The sequence below is a fragment of the Molothrus ater genome, chromosome 9, assembly GCF_012460135.2.
Source record: "Molothrus ater isolate BHLD 08-10-18 breed brown headed cowbird chromosome 9, BPBGC_Mater_1.1, whole genome shotgun sequence".
Taxonomy (NCBI): Eukaryota; Metazoa; Chordata; class Aves; order Passeriformes; family Icteridae; genus Molothrus; species Molothrus ater.
Genome location: NC_050486.2, coordinates 25,629,296 through 25,639,800, shown reverse-complemented (window position 1 = coordinate 25,639,800; position 10,505 = coordinate 25,629,296). Strand labels below are relative to the sequence as shown.

General features: G+C 41.2%; 1 long non-coding RNA gene across 1 annotated transcript; it reads right to left on the bottom strand.

Moving 5' to 3' along the window:
* Positions 1 to 3,764: 3,764 nt before the first annotated feature.
* Positions 3,765 to 10,453, bottom strand: LOC118689368 (uncharacterized). Its single transcript, XR_004980611.1, has 4 exons — positions 10,274 to 10,453; positions 6,221 to 6,268; positions 4,616 to 4,676; positions 3,765 to 4,317 (listed from the first exon to the last, which is right to left on the bottom strand). It is a non-coding gene; the product is annotated as an uncharacterized LOC118689368 (long non-coding RNA).
* Between the last annotated feature and the right edge of the window lie 52 nt (positions 10,454 to 10,505).

Sequence of the window (10,505 nt, the reverse complement as noted above, 5' to 3'; positions counted from 1 at the left end):
ATTACACATAAAAGATTATGGAAAGCCTTACAATCAAACATTCAAGAAAAATCCCTGAATCTACATATTTTACTAATAAGGCACAGACCTAAATAAGTTCTAAGCAAAGAGAGGACCTTGAAATGATGCTTAGAAGATAAACAATACTTGGAAGGTAATATTTAGGTCTAAGCTTCATTGACAGAAATTTTCTTACAAAGGCTAAAGCTGACTTCTAGACTTCCTGCAATGAAAAGCTGACTCAAAATTAATGGAAATTGACATTATTTTTAGCAATATCTGAAATGGGTATCACATTCAAAAGCCTTACCTCATGACCTGACTTCATATTTCTTTGATACTAAAGGCATCAGTGGCAATAAAAAGTCATGAAGTTAATAATAAAAACTCTCTCAATCACATCAGTGGCTGGCAGCCTGCAGAGGAACAGGTGAGGTTAAGAGAATCTCTGGCTATAGAGGTCTTTGCAGGAAAAGCCAAATTAAAACCTTTTTTGCCCTTTTGGAGTTCAGTTGACACAAGCTCCATCCCAGCATGGTGAGACATGAACTCTCCAAATTACATCTCTCCTTGTGTCTTCCTTTTTTCTTTTTTTAAAGGTGATTTAGAACTATCCATACAGACTCTAATCATAACAACCTAGTTTCTCTCCTATAGACTAAGAGACAAAAACAAGGGCTTGGCTCACAATCCCCAAGGATTACAGTTACAGTTGTTCCCTTGCCTTGGCTATGGCTCTGCTCAGGATATAAATAAGCAGTGATGCTTTAATCATTACAAGTGACATGCACAACCACCAAATACAGAACATTTTGGTGTTTTCTTCATTCATGTTATCAGCTTACAGAAGATCACAGAGCTACAATATTTGCTGCATACAGAGGTTGCAGCTTCTCCATCCCTGGAAGTTTTCAAGGCCAAACTGGAATATCCTGCTCTAGTGGAGGACATCCCTGCCCATGGCAGGCAGGTTGGAACTGGATGACCTTAAAGGTCCTTTCTAACCCAAACCTTTCTATGATTCCATGAATATGGCACCAGAATGATTAAACTAGGAACATATGATATTCCAAGTATGATCACTGGCCTAGAATAGACTCTAAGTAATACAAATATGCACAGATAGGGATGCACCCCAAGCCTGATTTACACACAACCAAAGACATGGGCCATCTGCAGACCTAGATAAATTAATTGAGAAGCTGTGACAGGACCATATGATGATGATGTGTTGTTTGTAACACATTACTCTGGACTTTCAGCTACACTATGCCAGGAATTAGCTACAGTTATGGTTTCCCATAGCAACAGGATATATGGGACAAACTGCTCAGGAAAACCCAGCTGAACAGGAGCTGAAGCTGCCCTGCTGAGCCAAGCCAGGTGTTGCCTTGCTTTTCAGGAAAGTGAAACCCAGCTCCTCCATGTGCACCTGAAATACTTCTCCAATTTAGTCAAAATGTACCCTTTTCAAAGCAGCTGGCATTTTACCACTCCCACACTGCTTCAGACCCTGCAGATGACCCTGGCCAACCCAAAGAACAATGGACAAACCCACTAAACTTGCCTCTAGCTGTAATTAATGTAGTGAGTCTTGTGCACAGGACTGTGCTTACAAAGTCCCTGTCACTCAGCCACTGTCCCTGCAGTGACCACAGAGAGCAGCTCTGCACTGACCAGGCTTCAAATGTGACTGCCCAGCAGAGCACTGCAGGTAACACCAATGGCTGTGTGCAGATCTCTGCTACCTGGCCCAATAATCCAGTGGTTTCTATGGAGACATGGAGACAGCTTCCTCTTGGGAGTTCTCACCTTCCAGAGCAGGTGGGCACTTGGCAAATCCACCCCCCAGAACTGCACAGGGCAGGGATGGGCCAGAGGAGCAAAGTGGAGCTTTCTGGGGGGAGCACAAACAGCACAACTTCAAACACCTGCTCACACCTTGGCCAAAACACAAACACAAATCAGCATCTGTACTTATATATTAATGTGATGCAGAATTCTCTCCCTCTTCCCTCAGGGACCTGTGTGCCATCTGTGTGACCGACACAGGCAGGCTGCAAAGGGTTCAAGTTAATCCTAAGTACTGGAGCAGCACCTCCTAATGAGCAGGTAGACAGCAGCCTTTTAACATAAATGAGTCACTTCAAGGCAAAAATCCTAATGAAGACAACATAATTTGTAGTGCCAATAGCTATTAGTGCTACAAGGGCTCCAGAACACGGTGAGCTTTGATTTCATGTCTCCCTTTTAGAGCACACCCCACCTTCAGAACAAGAACAAGGCCAAAGAGGAATAACCTTCAGGTGCTCCTGCAGATCAGGAGTCCACAGCCATACATTATTTTGATTACCATTCCCTCATTTGAGAAAAATCAACACAGTGCTATCAGAATATTTATGTCATCAGACCCAATGAATCTCCAACAAGATGTGAAATTATATTCATGAAGTATTAACTACTGCATTTTTGAGACTCTAGAGAGCACTTCTTGTTTTCTGGGGCTACAGGGAATCCATATTTTCCAAACCAAGAAGTAACTTTGCTGGGTGACACTGGTCTTATGCAATATCAGTTTTGCCTCCTTACCCCACCTCTGCAGGCAGCAGGCCTCTAGAATCTCCTCTTCTCCACCAACATTTTTAAAAAGTAAATGCTGATCAAAGTGTGACGTTTGCTTCCAGAGAGGGTGAGATGATAAGGAAGGAACATGAAATGGGAATGATCTGAGAGCAGGGGCAATGAGGAAGAAACAAAGGGAAGCTGGGATGGAACTGTGGGAGGGTGATGGCCCCAGCTGAGACTTATTCAGAAGATTTGATAATCACCTAAGGAGGAATTTTAACCTCCAAGTGCATGCACACAGGTGCTGCTGACAAGAAACAGAACAACTATAAAGAAAAAATACAGAGGATAACTTTTCAGACATTAATTCATGTCAGCCTTTGGCACCTGATCATTAGTACCAGCACTGAGTATAAAGCAAAAATATTTGGCAGTTTGAAAATTGTGTTCACATGTAATTACTGTGCTGGCATTCACACATTCAACAAGAGGAGCAAAGAACTGCATGGTAATTTCTGATAAAAAGGCAACTCCACCAGCCCCTTCTTTACAGTGCTGTGACAACACAGGAAGACAAAGGTGATTACTTTCTTTTCTATCACTACCCTAAAATTAAGCCTTCCCCCACTGACACTCATTTGGCTTAACATCTCTGATTTGATGAGCACATTGAAGTATTTTTTTTTTAGCTCTTCTCTGGCCATCTCAAAGACTGCTGGAGTAGAACTGAAGAAAGGCAAACAAGTCAGTGATGAGCTGGCTGTACAGAAAATATTATTTCCTTAGCAGAAGAGTCACATAATAAATTTCTCACTAGACCTCCATATTTTTAAATATTTTAATTTTTCTTTCTTCCTCTATGCAAAAAACTCAGTCACTGCCTTCTACTGACATTCATTTTGAGACAGAATGCAATTCACTCCCCTACAAAAAACACTTGAGTGGGTATCTCTTCAAGCTCCTGAATAGTGAACAAAACCTGAAATAAATCTATATGAACCTAAATTGCTTATCAGGCTAGCACAGCCAAGTCATTAATTGTCATTCTGTAACCCAAATAAGACACATACAGTCCTATGCAGGCACCTTTGATATACAGGCTGCAGGACAAACTACCCAGCTGCAGCTGAGTTCACCTGGGACAAGTGAAGTTGTGGGGGAAATAAAGAGAGAAAAAAATGCAAGAAAAGAAATTCAGCTTCAGCAGAAATAATGCAGTTTTAATGGACCATGGAATATCAGACACCAGCAAGAAGATGACCTTTTCTCCAGCACTGAAATAACAAAGCAACAGAACACAAATGCTGATAAACCAACTTCAACTTTACAAAATCAATTTATGTGAAAATAAAAGAACAAAATCCATGACCTTTTCTTTACTATTAAATAAACCACATCCATCTACTGAAGTCTTCTTTTTGAACAAAAGTTATTGCCTGACCTTTCTTATTCCACTGCAGGACGCAAAGTGACTGGATGATTTAAGTGATTTAAGCTCTTTTTTTTCTTTTTTCTTCCTAAATCAGAGGTTTGTGCCACCACAGAGAGGAAACTGTGCACATCTTCCCCAAGACAGGAGCAGACTCTGTAGGCAGCATCAGAGATCTGTGACATGGCCCTAAAAGGAGGGGCAAAGACCCCACAGGCAGGGGCTGGAATAGGAGTGGATATTTGGGCTGGAATCTGGGTGTCCATCCAAGCCAGCCCTGTGTCTCCACAGCATTCTGCAGCACACAAGCATCAGCTCAGGACCTGCACAGTGAAGACCATTAAAAGTGATACATGTTCATGGAATATTTTATCTAGTATATCAACACCAAGGTTATATCCAGAACATCCACATAATTTCGTATGCTATTCTCAAAGAATCAGAAGCACAAAATACATTATCTGAAATTAACCTTTTCTGTGATGAGTTCTTGATAATTTACTGGATTCTCTACACAAACTGTTTTAGAAACACCATGAAATAAAAACATAATGTAAATTTGTTTTACATAATTAATGTAATGACATAATTAATGTAATGACAGTCTAAACATAATTTTACCTGTAATATTTCTCTTGTGGAAGCAATGCCCAAGTAATGTTCAACAGATGGATGCTGCTGCCTGGGATAATGGCAAAATAGGTTTATTAATTGAAAATAGAAATGTGTTATTATTTCCAATCCTTTTAATCCCAAGAGCCATCTGTGGGCAAGGCCTTTTATTTGACACAGGAAAAAAACACATGCAGGTGCATTTGCCTATGTGGAAATATATAAAAATATATACATTAATTCCTGAAGCTGGGATCCACCACTCTGTGTTAAAGTGCTGTCAATAAGGAACTGCTTGTGCACCATCCCTGTGGTTTGACAGGATGGACTCAGAGTAATCCTGACTGACTGAAAAGCAGGAATAATTCCTTGAGAGAGACAAATCACTTTATTTTGAGAAATAACTCCCTGGCTTCTGGAAGGAGATTAGTGTATTACAGCCAGTATTATCCTTTTCATCTTGGTTGGCTCTATTCCCTTATTCTTTTGCTTTTAAATCACTAAAAAACTGCCAGTGATATGAACATGGAACAGAACCAACCTGATGGCTCCTAGGGGCAGGAGAGCATTTATGCACAGCAAAACAGAATCTTGAAAAAGATGACCAAGAACTCTCTGAGATCAGGGGGAAAGGACAGGAGACCATCAAGACTGAGAACTGTGTCTCCTGGCTGTAAAACAACAATGCTGAAAGCCCAGAATCTGAGATTATACGGCCTCATGCAGTATGGAAGGGACAGTTTTCTGCCAAAAACCCCAGAGAAGAGGCGGAGGGACCAAATGCTGGTACCCTCAGAGCTGAAGAATAAAGAGCCTTGGTGAGCAATGAGGATCTGTGATGCTGTAAATTTCAGGGCCTGCCCATCTCTTGCTTCTAAACGCTGTGAGACCCCTGAACAACAGCCATGGGGTTCTGTGGAAAGGTACATTTACTGATAAAACAATCTTTCTCTGGATAAAGGAAAAAAAGGGGGGGTTGCCATGGCAACCCTGAATGAATTCAGCTCATCACCTGTGCAGGAAGTCTGTCTGCAAGGGCTCTCTTCAAAGCTGAGGGTTTGCTTCTCACTCGGGATCCCTCACAATTGCACAAGGTTTTTAAAAATAAGGATTGCACAGGAAATGGATGGGACTCCTGCATCCAGCAGATCAAAGCCTGCTCGAAGGCACAATTATCCATGTAAAAGGAAAGCAAAGTATTCTTCTTAACAAAGTTTTCAAATCACTAAAGATTGGAGAGTCTGATGCATGCAGGGGACAAGCAAGGCTGGAAGTCTTCTGTGGGAAGGCAGATGTGCCTCAGGTGTTTCCCTTTTTTGCCAGTGAAGCCTTATGCTTGGATTTCCTCACTTACTACACAAGTTTCTTTCTTTATAGAATAAGGGAAAAGAAAAAACTCAAATATTGGAATTAAATACAGTGGAAAAACTTGTGTGTTAGAGATGATGACAAGCCTGAAAAAAAAATGCAAAACCAATTAAAAAGTACACAGGTAAAAACGTTAGAAATAAATAAGATTCCATTTAACTTTTTGTCAAAGTGTAGCAGAGAACATGAGGCCCACTTAGAGCAGCACAAACATGCCTAAAGGTAAAATCTAAAAGTTTCTCTCACCTCTGTAAAGCTTGTGAAATTCTGCTGTGTTCAGAAGGTTCTGCAGAGCTTGGATTTAAAAAACAAACAAACAAACTTGGCAAAGCATTTCAAATAAAAGAAAAAACCATAGAACAACGTTTATTGAAGGTAGAGCAAGGCCACATGGAAGCAAAGAGAAGTTTCTCTGTAGCCCTTGTTTGTCTGAAGGATCATCTCAAGCAGCTCAGCACAACCAGGATTTCATTCCAATCAAGGAGGCAAAATGTCCAACACTCCTTTGTTTATTCCCACATTTATGGAGACATAACCCACCTCTACAGGAAGGTCATGGGCTGAGGGCTGAATAAATACCTGTGCTCACTCCCTGCCACCAGGGAAACCTTTAAAGAGTTTGGCAGATTTGTTTAAATAAAATCAGTTTACACAGAAATACATGACTGGAATGCAGCTCCTGGCTAATGTGGAAATGAAGAGCCTGAAACATGCAGTGGCATCCAATAATCAAATACCTCTTTCTTATGTAGTTTTTGGGGAAGTACTTAGAGGACAATTCACAAAGGCTAATTTCAGTCTGAATGTGCAGATTCTTCCTCAGAAGCAACCACTGGAGACAAGCTCCTCCACATCAGCCCTCATAACTATCTTTGGAAAATCTTCAAGTGAGAATTAACACACATCTATTTTTAAATAAGAGCAGATCCTATTTTGTGTAAGTTCAAGACACAGTCCTACCCTGAAAAACAAATAAACCATTTAAATAAGTCATATTTGTTTTCCTAAGTTATTTGGGGCAATAAACTCTGAAGAGCTGGAGTCACCAGAACTGCACCCCAGATACTCTTCTCAGCTCTCACACACCACTGCACCCCAACTTCCAGCCCTGCCAAACCCAGCAGGCTCAGACGGGGGCTGACTTTTTAAATGAGAAAGTAATTACATTATAAATTTGCATTTGACACAAAAACTATCTGTAGAGAAAACAGGGAATCAAAATCGATCAAAACCAAAAAGCTTCCTTAAAACTCTCACAACTCTTCCCATGGGAGAGCTGATCTTGTCTGAGGGCCGGCGGCTGAGCACAGCAGCACTGGCAGACCCTTCCAGTCCTGTTTTCAATTAATTCCCACAAATCTTCCTCCTTTTCAGACACTCATTTACACCCAGGAGTCCATGCTAGGCTTAGGATTTGGTTCTTCTAACACACAAGTCAATAGAGCCCATTTTTGTTTAGCAAGTCGTGAGCAGTGAGAGCTGCAGTCAATAACAGCCACAGCAGCCCAGCCTCCCCTCACAGTAATAAGGTTATTTTACTTGGCACCAAAACAACAAATGCTCCTTCTCACAGAGGCGTATCTTTAACTGAGTAGATGAAACTTATCCTAAATATTGCAGTTTCAAAGTGCAAACTCTGGTAAATGGTGCAGTAAAGTGCAAAGCTCAGGGTTAACACAGCGCCCCCAGTTTGTCTCGGCAGCCACACCACAATCCTGCTGACTCAGCTGCATTTTCACACTCATTATCTCTCACACAATGCAAAGGAATCAACGTTCTTCAAAACCAGAACAAAACTCTCTTCACAGCAAGAAGTAACACAGGCATAACAAGGATCTATGTGCAAAGTCAAGATCCACACCATGGAGCACGTTAAATGCTATGGAACGCTTTTTAAAGAAGTATTTTAGGGATTTTTAACTTTCAGAGATTCTATTGTCATAACTTTCCTCAGCCAAAGCAGTTTCTTTGATAGGGGAATTAAAGCCTCTGCAGACACAAGGAAAAAGAGTTGTATAAAATTCTCTATGTTTGGAACATGGTTTCACGAGTTACAGACATGGAAAGATATCAGAAAACAACCTGATTTATTTGCAATCTGTGAAAAAATTCTGTCACCCAGTTCTCCAAAGTGTTCAACATTTCTAGTGAAGAGAATAAAATAGCAGAAATAAAACTATTTCAAGAAATAATCACAAACCTTGCAATTTTAAAACCAAGTTAAATTATGGATCCAAAGTAGATTGATTCATTCAAGCCATCTGCTCTTTTATTGACATGAGAAAAAACCCTAAATAAATAGAAATTTTCAGAGCATGTTTATCTGATTTCTCCCATTTTTCCAAGTCCCACAGCCACCCGCTCCCATAGGTCAGAGGAGAAAATCATGTAAATTTTACTCTTCTTCAAAAACAAACAAAAAAAAACCCCCTAACCCAAACCCATTGTAAACCAGTACCAGTAATAAGATTCCATATGCACATTGTTACACTACAGTCCTTCTATCATATGTAAAGTAATGCTAAAAATGTGTGTTTCTAGAGATATTTTCTTCAGAGGCAGGAACAACCACTGTTTACACATGCTTTTAAGCAGAATGAAAAGAACTACAGCACACATATTTTGCCTTTCACAAACACATACTCAAGCCAATCCATTCAAGCAGAGCATGTTTGGGATTGTGAATGTGTCAAGATAACCCAAACAACACTGGCAGCAATTCTTTACCCATTGTATCGCCATCAAACTCGATAGTTATTTCACTCAGACAAAATACATAATATACACACAGCAAAAAACCATTTTTATCTCACCTATATATAGTATGCAGTTATCATAAAACGTTAGAATTAATATTGAGAACTCAATGACAGTTGACACCTCCAGAAGGAATTAAAATGCAGGTTCTTGGGATAACTCCTATGCCAGTTTGCTCTTCCTTCCAACACAGTAATTTAAATAAATTTACATTAAGCACTGATATTCCTGAAAAGGCTTATAAACAATTTAGACAATAACAGTGGAGTAATTCTCTCACAAAAAAATCCCCAAACCAAACAAAACCAAATATCTGAACTTGGGGAAAAAACAGACAGTACATGGTATTACCTTTAAATTGGACAACCAAGTTCACAAAATAAGGGTAATAATTCTGCCAAAAATCCTTCAGTCTGGTATAAATACAAATGTTACATTTTTCAAGGTTATGTTTTAATTTCTTTGCAGTACCTGCAGATGTTATAAAGCAACAGGTTGGCTATTTCTGTATCAGTAGAACTCTTCTACTGAAGAGACAACTTTTAGACATTTTATAGAATGGACATTCCTAAAGAATGCAGAATGCAACTGAGAGTATTCAAGCACAAAGCTGTGAAAACAATGAATAAGAGTAAATATTGCCTGATTTAAACCTGCTATAACTCTAAGGAAAGCAGACAGAACTCCATTAGCCCTGCAAAGGGCTGTGAGGCAGCACCATCTAAATGAAATCAGGTTCATCAGTGCCAACCCATTTCCAACACCACCACAGGGCAAACCACGCTCCCCCATTCTGTGTCCTCAATAAAAAACATCCCATCTAGTGATGAGCACAAGAGATACCATGTTTCTGGATTTTCCTTGCAGAAGGCAATATTTTACAAAAGGTGTGTCTCTGGCTATCTCCTTTCAGCAGTTCCCAATGCAGAAAAGGGCAGGATTTACCCCCAGTGCATTTACTCAAACCTCAGGCCACCTGTGGTGAGGGATCTCAACACGCCAGCCCCACTGAGGCACCAAACTTGCTTCAGAAGACAGAAACTCTCCCCTTGTAGTTCATTGTCCTTAAATTCATAAATGCACAGTGTTTGTTCCCTCTGTGCAGAAAAGAGATGAGGAAGTGCCTCTGGGATTAACTCACCACCAGCTCTGGGATCAGTGCAACTGGTTAAAATCCACCACCTCCTTTGGGAATGGCTGAGTGGGTAGAGGATGGGGCTAATAATGCAGATCTCGAGGGTACGATCCTTGCTTTTAGCCACTTAATCAAAATATAAATTTGATGGTTTTGGTTGGGTTCCTTCTAACTTGGAACGAGTGCACATAAAAAGTGTGACTCAAGTTCTTGTAGCAGCACTGAATGCAACCATCAGTGCTCATCACACACAAATGGCCACTTACACATCACCTCTCTCATTGGTATGACTAAGTATCACTAGAACGCTATCTTATGAGAAACAAGTGAACAACTGTTCCCCTCGCGGGGCCCGCCGAGGGCTGGGACTGTGCCCTGGGAACAGCAGAGGTGCGGCGCTGCCTCACCTGACAGCGTCTCGTGTCGCTGTGGGATCTCCCCAGGTGGCTTTAGGCCGTGTCCCGGCTGCACTGGGTTGTGTCCCGCTCGGGTGGCTTTAGGCCGTGTCCCGGCTGCATTGGGCTGTGTCCCGGCTGGACTGTGCTGTGTCCCGCTCGGTGCCGGCCCCGTGCCGGACAAGCCCCGCTGAGGGAACGGGCCCGCACTCCCCCTCACGGAGCTGCTTCACCCCCGGCCCGC